The sequence below is a fragment of the Mesoplodon mirus genome (genome assembly GCF_964341445.2).
Source record: "Mesoplodon mirus genome assembly, chromosome: 7".
NCBI lineage: Eukaryota > Metazoa > Chordata > Mammalia > Artiodactyla > Ziphiidae > Mesoplodon > Mesoplodon mirus.
Window position 1 is genome coordinate 2,691,745 of NC_138983.1, and position 17,937 is coordinate 2,709,681.

Below are 17,937 nucleotides of genomic sequence, written 5' to 3' on the forward strand. Positions count from 1 at the left end.
GCCACATCCGTGATGTCACCCGTCTCCAGAGTGCCATCCCCTCTCCTTCCCACCGTTTGGTCAGAGCCCAGCTCTTAACCACCACGTCTCCAGGAGTCTCAGCAAGCTCCTGGCCACTGCCCACTGTGGCCACCCACTCCTGGGTGCGGCGGGTGGGATGAGGCCCCCCCCAGAAGGTATGTCGACATCCCAACCCCCGGGACCTGTGAAGGTGACCTTCTTTTCAAATAGGGTCTCTGCAGGTGTGACCGAGTGAAGACGAGGCTGCACTGGAGCAGGGTGGGCCCTGGTCCAATGACCGTGTCCTTATAAGAGGAGAAGAGGACACACAGGCACAGGAGGAGGCCAGGTGACCACAGAGGCAGAGGCTGGGGGGACACGGCCACAAGTCCAGGGATGCCTGGGCCCCTCAGAAGCTGGGAGAGGCAGCAAGTTTCCTCCCCCAGAGTCTTCAGAAGGAGCGGGCCCTGCCCACACCTTGATTTCAGAATTTGGCTTCCAGAACCGGGAGAGAACAAGTTTCTGTGGTTTTAAAGCCGCCCCGCGTGCGGGACCTTCACGCGGCAACGAAGATCCTGCGTGCCGCAACTAGAGACCCGAGGCAGCCAAATAAATAAATAAATATTTTTTAAAAAAGCTGCCCCGCGAGTGGTCCTTTGTTACAGCCGCCCCGGACACTCACATTAGGGGTTCAAACTGGCCTGAACCAAAGGTGAGTGTGGACACTGAAAGGACGCCGCTGAGGGACACTGTGCCCCTGGGCACTGCTGAGACTTCAGGAGAGTGACTGCTCCCTGCAGCAGATGTGCAGACCTCGAGTGAAGCTGACCTGGGCGCCTCTTCCCTGTTCCGCATCTGAGGCACGTCCACGCCAGCCCCTGCCTTGTCTGTCCCCCACGAGAAGTGAGGCTGAGGGGGAGCACACCATCCCAGCACGAACCCAACAGAGGAAGACGGTGTTCCCTGGAGAAGGGCCCACGACTCAGCAGATGCCAGCCCATCCCTGGGGAGGGGTCTCCAGGCAACGCGGCGACACTGCGCTGGGCACCCTGGCGGCCCCGTCGCTGAGGTCACCTCCCAGTCTCTGAGCAGCAGGGTCTCCGTCCCACCCTGTCTACTCCTAGGAAAAAGCCAGCTCTCAAAGCCCCTCGAATTGGCCACTGAAGCCCCCTCTGCGTCCTGAGCCAGACCTGAAATAAGCATGTCACACATTTCTAAAACGTGGGCAGACACCAGATGCAGCCAGGTGATGCAGGGGTGCATTAGTCATCACTGGTCTCAGTGGAAAAGCGTCTCTTTTTTCAGTTCTCTTTCCAGCCTCCTGAGGGTGTCAAGGGAGAGAAGTCTGGGTCTTTATTGCAGCTCCATCATCGCGAATCTCTCTACTTAACAGAGGCACGGCAGCCTCGGGCACAAAGCTACCGCAGACAAAACGAGGAGAGCGACCGAGGGTACAGTTTGGTGTTTTGCGCTCGCTTGTGCATTTTTATATTACCTGCTATTTATTACATGTGAGGAAGACTTTCTAACTGCAGCAACAGTTTAAAGTTTCTCTTAGATACACATTTATTTAAGTAAAAATAAGTGGGTGGACTTAACCATGTTCTAAAATAACAGGTGGTTTTGGACCACAGAGGTGGAACCTGGGAAGCTGTTCCAGAAATGCTGGAAGCTGCTCCAAGTGGGCCCATCCTGGTCAGGAGGCCCCTGTGGTCCCTTCACCCAGAGCAGGGACCCAGCCTGGGTTGTCACGGGTCCCGTTCCCAGGCTTCCACCCAGAGCAGCTTCTTTTATAAGCTTCATTTATTATAAAATAAAATGTAAATACAGAAAACCACACAGACGTTCGGCTTCATGGGCTTCTCTAGACAAACACTCTGCAACCATCACCCAGGTCAGAAGTCAGCACTGCCCAGTCACCCCAGGAGCCCATCCGGCACGAGTCCTGGCCACAGCCCCCGCCCCCGGTCCTCCCAGACCCTCACCTTCATCTTTACGATTTCATCATCCAGAGTGCATCCCGAGGGTCCAACTGGGAGGCCCCCTTCTAAGTCTCTTAATCTGTGGTCCCCCTCATTCCCTTCCTTTGCCTTTCAATTGATCTGGGGCACCCAGTGTCTGACCTGTGAGGGGCTTCTGGACTCACCAGCTGGCAGAGCAGGCAAGGCATGGACCGTCTCTGAGCCCTGGTTTCACACCCGAAGATGGCACTGCCAGGCACCTCACAGCTGGTCCTGAGTTTGAACAGAGGGGGTGCCTGTACTATACCCCGAAATTTTGGGTTCCAGTGGGCACTTGATACCTATCGGTTATTGCTAACAACCCAGAAGAGCCCTACTGGGTTTTGAACGAGATGCAGAACACAGACAAAAGCAAGCCTCTCAGCAGCAGCGAAGGGAAGGATCACAGAACACCTCGGCTACAGTTTTGCTCACGACTCCCTGACACACCTCGGCCCTCCTTCAGCGCCTACTCACTCTTGGTTTGCACACACTTCTAACAATCTTCTTCATCGAGTCCACCCTAGATAAGGGTGGACCAGAAGCAGAAACAAGTTTTTTTTTAAAGGAAAGAACGGACAACCCCTCCAACAAGAAGTTTAAGAAAAGGTGTCTGGGGCCTTTTAGCACAGGGGCAACAGCCCTGCACAAGGCAGCATCCCTCCAGGGCTTCGGTGTCACAGCAGCGTCATCAGGTGAGCTGGCTCCAATCCCGGCCTGTCATGTACCACGGTGAGTGGGGGGGGGTGACTTTGGCAGGCTTCCTCACCTCTCTGAGCCTCAGCGTTCCCACCTGTGAACCGGGGGTGGTAACAGAACTTACCACATACGGTGGTTTTAAAGATTAAAGGAGCTAGATCATTTCAAGAGCCTTCAACAAAATGTTAAGCATTATAAAAAATTAATCGCTGTAATGACCCAAGTCACCAGGAAAAGGGTTAAATTATTTCTCATTTATACCTTAAGCCTGCAAGGCATCATGTGGGTAAAGCATTGTAGAAAGATTTCCCCTGAACACGATAAGGTTTTTTTTGTTTTGTTTTGTTTTTTTGCGGTACATGGGCCTCTCACTGCTGTGGCCTCTCCTATTGCGGAGCACAGGCTCCGGACGCGCAGGCTCAGCGGCCATGGCTCACGGGCCCAGCCGCTCTGCAGCATGTGGGATCTTCCCGGACCGGGGCACGAACCTGTGTCCCCTGCATCAGCAGGCGGACTCTCAACCACTGCGCCACCAGGGGAGCCCACGATAAGGTTTTTAAAGGTCAGGTGCTGAGCCGGGTAAGCTGCCCTGGTCAGGGATAGGCCCCCATGGCCTGAAGGAGCGGGTGTCCGGGGTCCATGGGTTCCACGGGGTTATTCCTGCCCAGCAGGCCAACTGGGGCCCAGCCAGAGTCGGGATGCTCCAGACCTGGCCGGGAAGTGATGAATGGTCACGTCGGAGAGAACAGGCTTGCCGGAGATAAACAGCATGTTCCTTGTGCTTTTGAGATTTAAAAATAAACTGAAAAGCAGACACAGTTTAAAAATAATGAACAGGCAGGAGGGGAGTCATTTGCCTGTGTGTCTTCCTCCCATTATTTGTTAAACCGCAGTTTAAAAACTGACCACCAGCCCAGCCTGCAGCTCCGGTGGACGGGGGGTGGGGGGGCACAAGCTGGCAGGGCGCTCAGCAGGGCTGGTGGTGGCCGCACGCGGGGGAAGCCCCTCACGACCCACTTGGCGTGGAAGAAGTCTTTTTTCCCTTTTCTGCTGCATTTGGAGCTTCAGTAGGAAACCCATAAGGTCAGGCCTAGTAGGCACCCCTGGGACCACCTCCTGAAACAGCATCTGCTACCAACAGCTGAGTACCTGCTCCACCTCCTGAGTTCTGGGTAGAGGTCTCCATGGGCCCTACACAGTGCCCAGAGGGCACCCATCAGGTCTGGTAACAGGGAGGGGCAGGGGACCCCTGGGGACCCCCGTCAGCACTGTAGAGAACAGGGCAGGAGGGCACACTCGGCCAGCTCTCAGGACTCTGCACACAGCTGCTGGCACAGGAAGGTCTGTGAGCGTCAGAACGAATGGCCCACTGCTGCAGCGTCCCTTTGTCCACCCAGCCTGAAGGAAAGGCCACATTTGGTTTCCAAAGGGCCACTGCAGAGGGCGTCTGCTGAACTGGACAGCGGGTAATGGTGATGGGGAAGCTGATCCGGGCCTGGGATGCTGTGGCCGGGAGAGGATGGCCTGGCAGGTGGGAAAGCCAGAGGGCAGCAGGACCTGATGGCCACAGGCGTGCTGACCCTACAAACGCCCACGACTCGCCTGATTGGACTTCCTGCCCACAGGTGGAGCTCAGACCCAGGGAAGCGCAACTGGGTCTGTGTGTGTGTGAATCTCGTACCGTGTGGTGTGGGCCTCTGGCTCCATCCCAGGTGCACGCGCTGAAAATGCTGGCCAAGGGCGCCCGGGCAGATGTAAAACAGTCAAGATCCAAGGGAGTGAAAGCTGAAAACATTTCTGCACGTTTATGGGTGTTAAAAGTTCTGATGGCCTCAGAATCCTACTCCCTGCAAACATGTGGGTCTCACAGGAAATAAAAATAGAATCGCAGCCCAGGAATCTGTTGATGAGCCCTCCCACTGTGCTGGGCGCCCAAGGTTATGGCCACCCCATTACCCACTGTCAGGGCTGAATTGTGTCCCCCAAATTCATTTGCTGGAGTCCTAACCCTCAGTCTCTCAGGTGTGACTGTTTCTGGAAATGGGTCTTTAAAGAGGTGATTAAGGTAAAACGAGGTCACTAGGGTGGGTCCTAATCCCACAGGACTGGGTTCCTTATAAGAAGAGGAGGTCAGGGGACTTCCCTGGTGGTGCAGTGGATGAGACTCCATGCTCCCAATGCAGGGGGCCCGGGTTCGATCCCTGGTCAGGGGACTAGATCCCACACGCGTGCTGCAACTAAGAGTTCACATGCCGCAACTAAGGAGCCCGCCTGCCGCAACTAAGGAGCCAGTGAGCCGCAACTAAGACCCGGCGCAACCAAATAAATAAATAAATAAATAAAAAGAGGAGATCAGGACACAGACACACACAGAAGGACAACCTTGTAAGGACACAGGGAGGAGACAGCCATCTATATGCCGAGGAGAGAGGCCTCAGGAGGACTCAGCCCTGCCTACGCCTGGATCTGGGATTCCAGCCTCCAGGACTGGAGACAATGAATGTTTGTTGTTTAAGCCGCCCCGGCTATGGTGTTTATTATAGCAGCCCTGGCTGACCTATACACACACACAAGCAGGCTTCCCCGAGATGGATGGGTCAGCACCCAGCACCCTTGGGAAAAGGGGCATCTCCCTGGCCATACCTGGGGGATGGAGGAGATGAAGCTTCTCTCCCGGGATGGATGCCGGGCAGAAGGGCCCAAATCCTGCCCGGGCCACTTTCCAGCTGGTGGCTGTGGACCAGAGTGGCCCCAAGCACCCAAAGGGCTGGTGCATCAGCATCACCAGTGGTCTCTGCACCCAGGCCCCAGGAGACCAGACAACCAGGCAACAGCCCTCCCGCCAGTGATCTGCTTCTGCGTAACAGCCACGTGGAAATACCGTGGTCTGGGACTTGGCCGCCATCTGTGCCCCATTTTTGGCATGGGGGGGTGGGGCTGTGTTTCAAGCTGGGCACCTCTGTGCTCTAACCAGCTCCAGGCAGGACCTGCAGATCCTCAGCCAGACCCACCCTCCCCGGACCCTTGCCGTCTCAGGTTCAGCCTATTTTTTTTCCAGCTTAATTGAGGTATAATCAGCAAATAAAATGGTAAAATATTGAAAGTGTACATCACACTGATTTGATACACGTTCCACTGAGAAAGGATTCCTCCCACCTAGTTAATTAGCACACCTATCAGCTCACGTTATTTACTTTTTCTTGGTGAGAACATTTCAATTCTACTCTCCTAGTGAATTTCAATTATACAATAGAGTCATCAACTACGGGCATCATGTTACATATAGTTCTTGTTTTTAATGAACAGAACCTGCTGCGACCCCTTGGGAGACCCTGGCAAACATCTTTGTTCCGCGTGCCCTTGGGAGTCGATGTTCAGCCTGCAGCCCAGGCAGAGGTGGGGAGATAGACCTCCGTCCAGTGGGATTCGAGAGGACTGACACAGCAGGTGGGTCCCCAAGGCCAGGAGAGTCAACGGGAGACGCAGCCCCTGCCCACCCACCCGGGCCAGGTCCTGGGAAGAGCCCCCCACCCCACGCCGGTGCTCGGAGCTTTGCTACTTCTCGCTCACCGGGTGTCCTCCTTCTCCATCTGCTGCAGGGGAAAGGCCGGCTCCCCCGATGTGTGCTGGGGCATCAGTGGCAGCCACTTGGCCACACCCAGTGGGCTGCTCACGTGCTCACCCTGGGACCCCGAGACGCCACCGCAGGCCAATATCCCAGAGAAGCACCCGTCTACGTGGCCCAGGAGACCCAACGCAGTACATGCTCCAGGGATAAGACGGAAACAACCCAACGTCCTTCGACAGAAGAGTGGAAATAAGTCCTGACTTATATATAGAAAATAAGGGTGGTGAACGAGGCATGGGCACTCATAACTGCATAGCTCAAAAGAAGTTGCAAAGGCTGTGTATACGGGTTTTTGCAACTTCTCCGTGACTCTGAAGTTATGGGAAATAAGCAGGGGCGTGAAGGGAGAGCGGCAGTCATGCGACATCTGTCAAGGAGCCAAAGGGTCCTGTAGTTGTTTGTGGATTCATCCATATATAGCAAAAGCACAAAAACACGCTGGGATGTCAGCTTGGCAACCCCTGGGGGGAGGGCGGTCAGGGGCCTGTCCTGTGCTGGAACTTTGGGCTCCCAGCCTGAAGCAAGCAGAGCCAGAGGTCAGGACCTTGATGAGGCGGGATCGGTTTTATTCTTTTCTGTGGTTTCTACGTGTAAATCTTTCCCACTCATTAATCATTAATCAAAGCTTTAATCAGTGATAAGGAGATGGTTCCTCCCTGCTGGCAGAGCCTCAGCCAGATGAGGGCCAGTGGCTGCAGCATCTCTGGGGGCCGGCTCTGGGCTTGAAACATATCCTCCTCTTGCCTCGGAGGCCGGCGCTGCCATGCCCATTTCACAGATGGGAAAACTGAGGCCTGGAGCTTAAGGGACTTGTCCAGGGCTCCCTGGCTAGTGACATGTCCGAGTGGGGGGGGGACTCCCACTGAGCCCATGCTCTAACCACCACGCCACTCGGCGTCCATGTGGTCAGACGGGTGGCTCCAGAGCCCCCACGGCAGGTCAGGAGCACTTTTCCAGGGGCGCTGTTTACAGAGCCGGGCATCTGGCTTAACGCGTTCCCGCGACCCGCCTGCCTGCCTCTGCCTAAAAACGAAACACCCAAACCAAACCAACAGAAGCAGCAGCTCACTGACTTGCCAGGAAAACAAGTGACATTTTCCCAGCAAGTGGAAGGAGGCGAAGGCTTGGCCTGGGGCTCCGGCTGGAGACCCAAGCCCAGCCCGTGAGAGGAAGGCTGAGAGGACAAGGAAGTGGTGTGTCCACCACGGAATGCTACTCAGCCACGAGAAAAGACGAAATGCCGCCACTGGAGACAACACGGATGGACCTGAGGGCACTACGCTAAGTGAAACAAGTCAGACAGATAAAGACAAACACTGTAGGATCGCGTTCATGTGGAATCCAAAAAACAAACAAACCAACAAACAAAAAACCCAACATGAACGAACAAAGCAAACCAAACCCAAACAAACAAGTAGATACAGAGAGCAGAGCAGTGGCTGGTAGGGGGGAGGGGCACGGGGGTGCAAAATGGGGAAAGGGGATCGACAGTATGGGACCAGATGGAGACCATCTTTGGTGGTGAGCGTGTGGTAGTGTATACAGAGCTCGAAATACAATGTACACATTATATATACACATGAAATGTACATGGTGTTTTAAACCAATGTTACCTCAATTTAAAAAAATCTTTAAAATATTAGGGCCTCCCTGGTGGCGCAGTGGTTGAGAGTCCGCCTGCCGATGCAGGGGATACGGGTTCGTGCCCCGGTCTGGGAGGATCCCATGTGCCGCGGAGCGGCTGGGCCCGTGAGCCGTGGCCGCTGGGCCTGCGTGTCCGGAGCCTGTGCTCCGCAACGGGAGAGGCCACAGCAGTGAGAGGCCCGCATACAGCAAAAAAAAGAAAAAAAAAAAAAAAAAAAAAAAAAAAATCTTTAAAATATTAAATGTAGTATTTTCTAGCAAAAAAAAGAAGGGCAGATAAGGGGTGAGGTGGACCCATGCAGGGCCCACAGACAAAGTGCTGGCCAGGGCTGCGCTGGCCAGGCACCTGGTGTTCCCTGCACAACAGCTTGGTGCCGACCCCACTGTGCCCGAGACGGAGCCGAGGGAGGGCTTTCCAGGCAAGGGATCAGCATACGCTAAGGCACAGAGGTGCTGAGTCACATCAGAGTGAGTGCCCGGCAATCTGGGAGAACAGAGCAGAGGGAGGGGCCCTGCCCCGAGACTGGGAAACTCTCCCCTCTGATCAGGCGAAGGAAACCCGGCCCAGCCTGGCCAGCGCTGGGCAGCTGGAAGGTTCTCCTGCAGGATGGGCCTTGGCTGTTGCTGATGGTGGATGCCCACTGCCAGGGAGAGAAAGCTGCACGGCTGCATGCAGGGCATGGAGGGGGTCCCAATGGTCAGGCCCAGCACTGAGACTGCCCCTCGGGGGGGAACGCCTCTACCCCCCTCCCTGGGAGCCTCCAGAGCCAGCCTGCTGACCAGTAAGGATGACCCACAGTGGCCACTGGAATGGATCAGCAACCAGGCCCTGTCCCCCGGCGGCCTCACTCTCAGGATTGCACAGTGGGGCTGAAGTCTTACATTCTGAGTCAAGGTGTCATCTTCTTGCAAACCCAAACTAACCCAGCCTCCTGGGACCAAGGGCTGGGTCTCTTCCTGGCAGCCTCTGGGGTTCTACCCTTTGGGTTCTGCCCTTCCAGGGGTCCTGCCCTTCAGGGGCGGCTGCAGTCCAGAGGCAGCATGGAGGCCTCAGAGCAGGGGCCACCTGTGCTCTGTCGCAGGAGCCCAAAGCAGAAACTGTGTGGGTGGGCTGGAGTGGGCGAGGGCTCCTTCAAAGTGGGCTGCTTTCTCTCTGCTCCAGGAGAAGGGGGTGGAGGGTGTCAGAAGTGGCCCCAGGATCTACAAAGGGCTCACGCCGGGTGGCCCATGTGGGCGGACTGCAGGGAGGCAGGGGTGAGGGACCAGCAGCAGGCAGCCACTTCGGTGACAGGAAGTCATGTGTGGTGCCTGAGGGAGAGGGGGAGAGTTTTCCAACCATCAGTCTGTGGCTTTCACCCTTTTTTTTTTTTTTTTGGCTGCGCTGCGTGGCTTGCAGGATCTTTGTTCCCCAAAAAGGGATTGAACTGTGGCCCCAGCAGTGAGAGCGTGGAGTCCTAACCATTGGACCGCCAGAGAATTCCTGTGGCTTTCACACTTTTAAAAATTGGTGGAAACTTTTTTCGGTATAAAACTTGCTGTGAGACGTGGATGGAGCTAGAGACTGTCACACAGAGTGAGGTAAGTTAGAAAGAGAAAAATATCGTAAATAAACGCATATATGTGGAACCTAGAAAAATGGTACAGATGAACCGGTTTGCAGGGCAGAAATAGACACACAGATGTAGAGAACAAACGTATGGACACCCAGGGGCGAAAGTGGTGGGGTGGGATGAATTGGGAGATCGGGATTGACGTGTATACACTGATGTGTATAAAATAGATAACTAATAAGAACCTGCTGTATAAAAAATAAATAAAAGAAAATTCAAAAAAAAAAAAAACCCCACCAAAAACTTGCTGTGTCGCTTCAGGCTGTAAAACAGCTGGAAGGGCAGGGGCTGGGGACCTGAGCCCTCCAGAGAACCTGGGCCTCGGGCAATAAGCTGGGGCTCTGGACGCCCCTTCCCTCCCAGCTCCTGCCCCATCACCACCTGTCTGGGGGGCACAGGAATGTGGAACACAGGACGTCAGGGGTCGGGGAGCCTTGCGGACGGGGAAACGGAGGCCCCGTGAGGACAGCACGGTGATCCTGCCATGTTCTGGGCTGCGGTCTCCTTGCCTCTCTAATGGAAGCTGGGTGGACCCTGTGAGCCCCTGGACCTCAACCTCAGCTTTGTTTGGGGAGGAGAGACGAGAGGGCTCAGGTGAGAGTTCTGCACTCACTCTGAAGCCAGAGAACAAAGCATCAGGACCGAGGCCCCTTTCTGTGGGTCAGTTTCCGCCCAGGAGATGGGCACATGCTAAAGGTCAGCTGGGGGCTGGAGCTCTCAGTCCTGGGGGTGGGGTTCTCACTCCACCTGAGCTCATCTTTGGGAGTTAATGTGAAGCCCCAGCTCCCCCTCCCCTCCCCAGCACCCCCAGGCCCTACCGTGCGCCTGGCCTCGGGCTTACAAGGAGGTCTCGTTCCTAACCCACAAGGAGCTAACCCAGAGCACCAACATGGGCCGATGGTCACCCGTCTCGTGACTTCTCATGGGACTACTGTGGGCCCGGATTACAGATAGGGAAACAGAGCTTTAGCGGGTAGAGAAACTGCTGGCCCCAGGACTTGGGGTTAAGAATCCCTGAGCCGCTTCCTTGGCCTGGCCTCCAAATCCACCGTGATCCCTGACACCATCAGCCCCTGAGACCCTGGCCAGCCTCTGCGCCGTCCTCCAGCCCCAGGACTGTACCAGGGCACCAGGGGCCTGCTCAGTTCAGCCCAGGCCGGGCCGTCAGAGGGGGCGGCGGGCATCCAGGCTCCCCTCGGGAACAGGGTTACACAGGAGAGCCTGTCCTGTCGCTCTGGGTGGCTGAGTGCTGACCCAGAGAGGGCCTCGGTCAGGGCCACTGCAGAGGTGGACTCAGAGGCGTCCTGAACGGGCAGGGGCTCCGTCCACGGCCACCCCTGACCACGTTCTCAGAGCCCTGCACCAGATGCCACACTGGCCTTTAGGTTCCAACTGGGAGGCGTGGGGTTCCCCCCATCCCCTGTCTCCTGGGGCTGGGGTGAGAAACCCACAAGCCCAGGGCCCATGGGAGGACCTGCAAAGGCCCCCGACCCCTGGGTTGACCCAAGGGCGGCTGAGGACTGACCATGAAGCCCGCCCCACCCCCGGTCCAGAGAACCTTCTTGTCTCCGAAAGCAGCAAAGTGATAAAAACACATTCGGTAAACGTGCCGGTAAATAACAAAAAGCCTGTCCCTGGTCTCTCTGACCCAGAACGTTTGGTCCTCAAGTCTGCAGACCTCAGACACAGTGCGCACTCCCCCGCTCCACCACCCCCCCCCCACCCGGCTGGATTTGGGTGACTCCTGAGTGGGGTGGGTGGAGAGGAGGTTCATCCTACAGGGCAGGCAGTCGGCCTTCCCGTCCCAGCTGCTCACCCTCCGGCCCCTCCCTCTGGCCTCCTGGGGAAGCGGGAGAGGACACAGCCACCTGGAGCCGCCCTAGCAGCCTCGACGCAGCCCAGGTGACAGACCCCGGGGAGACCCCCAGCCCTTTAATGGACTCTGCCGTATTCACCCCAATAGGCGGGCACCGAATCCCCCACCGCCCCATCCTCCCCACTCCTGCGCCGCCGCGCAGGCCTGGCCCTTTAAGCCACCTCCCCTGCGCCACATTCACCCCAATAGGCGGGCACATCAATACGGCCGCGTGATCCCTCCCCTTGGCGGACTGCTTTTCCTCGAGTGGAAGCCACTGAAAACGGGTTCATGGTGGCTGCGGCCAAGCCAGCCACCGCCCCTGCCCACTGTTGGCTGAGGATCGGGCAGCCTCCCTCCCTCCTGGTTCAGAAGCCTGGCCCGTCCCTGCTGGGCCACCCCCTCCCTCTGCCTTCCTGGGGATTTGCCTACTCCCGGTCTCCGCCCCTCCTTGGCCTTGGACAAGAGAAAGTGACCCTCAGCTGGTCACAAGGGTCAGCAGCCTGTGGGACAGGGCGGCCCCAAATCCCCTCCTGATGCGCTCATTAAGCCTGTAAAATATCCCTCTCATTGGGATAGGGGCAGCACTGCTCCGTGTGAGACCTGGACACCCCCCTGCAGCCCTTCATCCCAGCCAAGGCCAGAGAGGCCCGGACAGTACAGGCCACCTCCATTCGCCCAGTGAACTCTGCACACGATACTTCTAATCCAGGAATGGCAGGACCCCTGGGAAGGCGGGCAAGCTGGGTCCATCTATCCTAGGACAGAGGGCACGGGCTGGTCAGGTGTCCTGCCTGTCAATGCTGGTGAGGTCCACAGACCCGAGGGAGATGCAGGATGGGGCATCCCAGGCGAAGACAATTCTACAGCTTCACATGAGCATCCACTGTGTGCCAGGCCCGGGGGACAGAGCCCTGAGCAGACATCCAGGCAATGAGTGAAGGATGACCCATGTGCCAACAGCGCCCGCCCGCTCGACTGAACAGATACAGGATGGAGATGGTTCCAGAAATGCATGGATCACGGTGCTAAGAAAATGAAACCCAGCACCTTCGAATGGAGGCTTCAGTGAGGAGCAGAGGCCAGTCTGGAGAGAAGAGTGGGTGTGAGGTGGGCTTGGGAGTTCAGCAAAGTACTGGCTCTGAGGTTTTCGACAAAGGCCCTGTGAGTCCCTTGGTGAGGGCCAACCAGGCTCATATCCTGAGTGGTGGGGATGGTCTCTCACGGGCTGGATGACCCAGATAACCTTGGCAATTCTCTGATGGCCCTGCACCTCCCCAGGGGCCTGGCCCGGTGGTTCCGAGGCCCCTCCCAATGGTCCTCGAGCCTCCCTCTCTGAATCCCAAGGGTGTGTGATGCTGGCGCAGGGATTCCCTTCTTGGGTATTCCTGGGGCACTTCCAGGCAGCCCCACATCTCGGTCCTGCAGCATTTCTTAACCTTGACGGCTCATTCCCCAGCTACCTCACTGGACAGAGAACTCTAAGCTAGGGACCTCGTGTCCCAGACACAGTCCCATCCAAGCCTGGCCTTCAATGGGGCAGGTCCTGACCACACAGCGGGTGCCCACTGCCCTCAGCATAGATGCCAATATATGCCAACTTCACACGTACGGGCACACAGGAGCCCTGCCTGGAGCAACTGTGATGCTAAGAGGACACATAATCCAAAATCCAAGTCCTTTGTCTTCAACCACCACTACCATCCCCTGGAGAAGTTTATCTGCTCACACGGCTGGGGAGCTGGTGAAGGTTACCGAGCCACCAAGGCCAGCCATAAACCCACAGAGAGCTCATCCCCCATTATAAGTTCTGTTTCCTCGACCTGCAGGCAGCTGGCAGTTCAGGGGCATCAAGGCTTCAAGCTCCAGATCCGTAATCCCATTGTCTGCTTGCATGCATGTGGGGCAGGGCCCGGGGTGCCAGGAGGGTAGGCACTGAGTGTGTCTGTCTGGTCTGTCTTGCCAGCTGTGTTTAGAGATGGTGACAAAGCAGATGGGCCAGGCAAAGGCCCTCGAGTCCGGGCCCCGTCCTGGGGAGGAGGTTTGCCCCTCGTCATGGGGCAAATCCGGCACGGACAGCAATACTCTGTTCCTTGGTGACAGCCGTGAGCAGCACGCCTGGTGACCGTCCTTCTGCGCCTCCCAAGCCCTGGCCCCCGACCCCTCACAGTGCCCACCTGGGCTTCTGCCTCCTGAGAGCCGCCAGGCGGTTCCACCCAACCCGTGGACCCCCCGGTGGGACCTGCACTTGACACCTCCCTTCAAGTTCAGACGACGGGGATCCTTTTGACGCACACTGTGCACCCCTGAACAGCCCCCAGTCCTGGGGTTCAGGTCTCACCCATGTAACCGTGAGCTACACCGCTTCCCAGCTGTGGCTGCACACCTGTCCCCTGAATGAATGGGAAGGGGGCAAGCATGCTTCCATCACCTTGGGTGAGTTCTCGTCCACCTGTGCATTGTGTGTGTGTGTATGCATGCATGCATGCGCGCCCACACTGGCTTAAGCACAGAATCAGCAGAAAGTGCAAGTCCCCCAAACAAAGCTGCCAAAAACACACCACAATCTTCAAACCACTGGCCTGTCACGCAGTCTTTCTTCCCACCCCCAAGTGCAGTTTGTCAGATGACTATCACAGCTCAGGGAGCTTCCAGGAAGAAAGACTTCAGGAGAGAAACTGATCCCGGAACTTCTGAGCACAGTAAGGACCATTCTAGGGGAGAGGCTGCAGTCGGCATTCTGGAAAGAGCCGGGAGCAAACCTCTGGAGACTTAGCTGATCCCTGGCCCAACTCAGGCCAGCCTGACCCCCGGGCCCAGGAAGGAGGGGCTTTCATCTGACGTCCAGGAAGCACCGCCCATGGGTCCACATCTGCACAGCAGCCTCCCCAGGACGAGGCCCGGACTTGAGGGCCTTTGCCTGGCCCATCTGCTTTGTCACCATCTCTAAACACAGCTGGCAAGACAGACCAGACAGACACATTCAGTGCCTACCCTCCTGGCACCCCGGGCCCTGCCCCACACGCATGCAAGCAGACAATGGGATTGCGGATCTGGAGCTTGAAGCCTGACGCCCCTGAACTGCCAGCTGCCTGCAAAGCCTGTCAAGTTCAAGGAGCGGCAAGGCCTCACACAGCCAAGAAAGTGCGTAAAAGCCACCCGACAAACCACTCGGCCTGCCATTGTTGAGGGGAGGGTTTCTGCTGTCTGGGGCCCCGATCCACCTGGCGCACACATATCCAAGGGCGTACACATCCAACCCAAAGGCTGTGCCCACGGCCCAGGCTGTGACAGCTCGGGCCTGCCTCTGGACCTGGCCTGGGGGAACATCACAGGGGTCGGCCTGTGAAAGGTACCTTGAAGGCTCAGGCAGACGGGCAGACACACATATAAAAGATCTCTGGTGTAGACAGACCCCCAAATGGCAAAAGAGCAGAAATCCAACCAGCTGCTTGAGCTGGGCCTGGCTCAGACCCAGGATGAGCGGGGGCAGAGAAGCCCACCTCCCCATGGTGGGACCTGTCCACACCCCCAGGAGCCATTCAGAATCCCAATTCCAGGGTCTTCCGACAGCACACAGCCCAACTTGGGGGCTCCAAGTGGCAGCGGCTGGCCCCCAGGGCTGCTGACAGCCCCCTACCCCCACGTCCCACCCTCCCTTGGCCCGCAGGAATCCTCAAGTGCACAGTACCCTCAAGTAGACTCATGTCCCCTGAACAATTTCCAAGGCTCCCTGCCTTAGGGGCTCAGTGGCCTAGAGATGGAGGGTCCGGGGGGTGGGTGACAGCAGAGGTCCTCCCCCTCAGCTCACGCAGCCCCTCACTCTGTGGACACAGACCAAGCCCCAAGCTGGAAGGCCAGACGCTAATCCCAGACCCCATCCAGAGCAGCAGGTCCCCTTCCCGCAGACCCTGCCCCTTCAAGATCCCCTGGGGCTGGGCTGAGCTGGGGACACAGACCCGGCTACTCCGCGCAGATGGACCCAGCCACCCTCCCTCCCCTCCCTGCTCCTTCAAGCCCCGAAACTGGGGAGCCCGGTTGCCCGCCGCTTCCCACACTCCGGCCCCACCCGCGCTCCAACCCGCCCGCCCGTGTCTGGGATCGTAGTCGCATCACTCCGGGCTCCCCGAGTGACGGGCCGGGTCGGGGCTCCCCAGCTCCGGCCACTGTTGGGGTCGGCCGGGCTACGCCCCAGTCCCCGGGATCTGCGGACTCCGGCGCGGGGCTCCCCCAGCCCCCTCAGCAGCCCCCCAGCGGCCCGCTGGACGCTCCCGGCCCTCTGGGCCGCGGCCTCCTCCCCGCCCCCTCCCCGGTCCCTCCCCACCCCCTCCTCATCCCCCGCCGCGCTCCTACCGTGAGAAGCTGGGCCGGGCCGGGCCGGGCCGGGCCGGGCGCGCGGGGGCTCAGCTGGCGGCGCGGCCCGGCTGCAGGAAATGCCAGAAGACTGATCCAACCGCGGGCGCAGAGGGAGGGAGCGGAGGAGGGAGGAGAGGAGGCGGGGAGGAGGCACGGAGGGCGCGGCGGCCGCAAAACCCGGGCGGGATCGGCGAGCGGAGCGGGCGCGCCGGGACCCTGGTCCCTGCCTGGCGCGGCCTTGCCTCGCCGCCCTCTGCCTGGCGCGCTCTGGGGCTCCCGCGCACCGCGGCGCGCCCAGCGCTCGGACGTCCCTCCGGAAACGGGGTGAGCAAGCGGTGGTGAGTGGGGTCAGCCTCCATGGGTTAGGGGTGTGGGAGGGCACATGATCACAGATTCTTGCAGGCCTCCAGCCCACCCTAGCCAGAGTGGGGGGGGGACCCCCTCTCTTTCCGAGCCCAGGAAACTGTCACCATTTCTCCCCCAGGCGGAAGCCACCAGAACACAAGAGGAAACCCAGAAACCTGAGCCCTTTGTCCTTGTCCCACGTGTGGACCCCTGCCTCACACCCATGTTTCTCACTGCACCTCTTTCTGAGGATTATTTTTTTTTGGCCAGGAGCCCACCTTCTTGTGGATTTCCTCCTGTGTGTTCCCCTCACCCTTTCTGCCTCCAGGGAGCTTTTTAGACCCCTGAAGCCTTCCTGTATAGATGAGACACTCTAATGCCGATAAACAACCGCAGGTAGGAGCCGAGGAGGTCAGGGGTCTCCCCCAGGGCCCCCATCTGTAGGCAGGTGCCCTGGGACTTGGTCTGCAGAGCCTGCGGGGGCTTCCTCCAGCCACTGTTCCCCATGGGCAGACCAGCTGGAGCTGGGCCCACCCACTGCTAGGCATCCCAGACCAGGTAGGGTGCGGGGACTTTTCCAGACGGAATCTGTCAGTTGCTCCCTTCCAAGGGACAGGACTGACCCTCAGCAGAAGCCCAGCACCGTATGTTGGGTGGAGAGCACCTTAAGGGCAGCCCTTGAGACTGGTGGTCAGCGGGGTGCAGCTTGACCACCAGGCGGCGCATGGGGCCACCCAGGGAGGCCCCTTCCAGCCCCTCGAGCTGGAGCCGGCTCTCAGGGGAGCGGCTGCAGGAAGTCCCACCTTAGCTCTGCCCCAGCCAGCCGAGTGGTGGCCCCGGACCAAACTCCCCGCAACCTCAGCATCATGCCCACCCCGTTGGGCCAGGTGGTGGTTCCCCCAGGGCATCAAAGCACCCCGGGTTAAGGGGTGGGGTGTGCTGCCTCGGCAGCTCTGGGCTCACCCCCAGGACCGGCCCCACCCCACAGTCACCTTGCAAGGCCTTTGGATGCAGAACTGCTCGGACAAGATGCTCAGGGCCAGGGTGGGACCCCTCTGCTTCTTCAGGGGAGGGTCTGTGCAGCGCGGGGCCAATGAGACCTGGCTGGATGCTCTTTGAAGCCTCTGCATGGAGCTGGATGTGGCTGCTGGCAGTCTGGCCAATGGCTGGTTGTCAGGGCCAATCCACAGGGAATTTGAGGAAGAAAACAAAGCCTCTGTCCCCTGGGGTGGAGGTTTTAGGGCTAAAGTAGGGAAAGTTTCCAGTCGTTGTTGATGCTGGCTGTTTGACGCGAGCTTGAGTTTATGAAATGACACTGCTGAGGTCAAATGGACACGTGGCCAAGTGCAGGGATGGGACAGAAAAGGCACAGAGATGGGCAGAGCCGGGGGCTGTCGGTGATGGCTCTGGGGACGCACTGGGTGGGCTTCACCGTCTAGGAGCTGCCGGGGCTTGGGCAAGTTCGTGAAGCTCTGTGCTTAGGTTTCCTCACCTGTCAAGGGGGGCGGGGCACAAGAGCATCTCACCCTGCAGGCTGCTGTGAGTCCTCGGGATGAGAGGACTGGCTCCCCAAGTGAACCCAGGGGAAGAAGTGGCTGGTACCGTCTCTGAAGTATAGCCACTGGCTTCTCACTCGGTTCTGAATTTATGATAATTCATACGATCTGTCTGTGAGAGGTAAGATTTTTTTTAAAGTGCCTTTGCAAATACAGAGAACTTTACTCTTTCTCAGGTGGAATACAATTAAAGTTAAGACTGTTTCCATCCAAGTCTGGAGAATGGTGGTTCTCAGCTGGGAGA

The 17,937-nt window shown here is 58.1% G+C and overlaps 1 protein-coding gene across 2 annotated transcripts in view; it reads right to left on the bottom strand.

The window, feature by feature from the left end:
* The window catches only part of OSBPL5 (oxysterol binding protein like 5), a 67,723-nt gene extending 51,848 nt beyond the window's left edge, over positions 1–15,875 (bottom strand). For both annotated transcript variants that reach the window (XM_082629535.1, XM_082629534.1), the window contains exon 1: positions 15,790–15,875. The gene's annotated coding sequence lies outside the window, so the exon portion shown is untranslated. The remainder of the gene's footprint in view (positions 1–15,789) is intronic.
* Between the last annotated feature and the right edge of the window lie 2,062 nt (positions 15,876–17,937).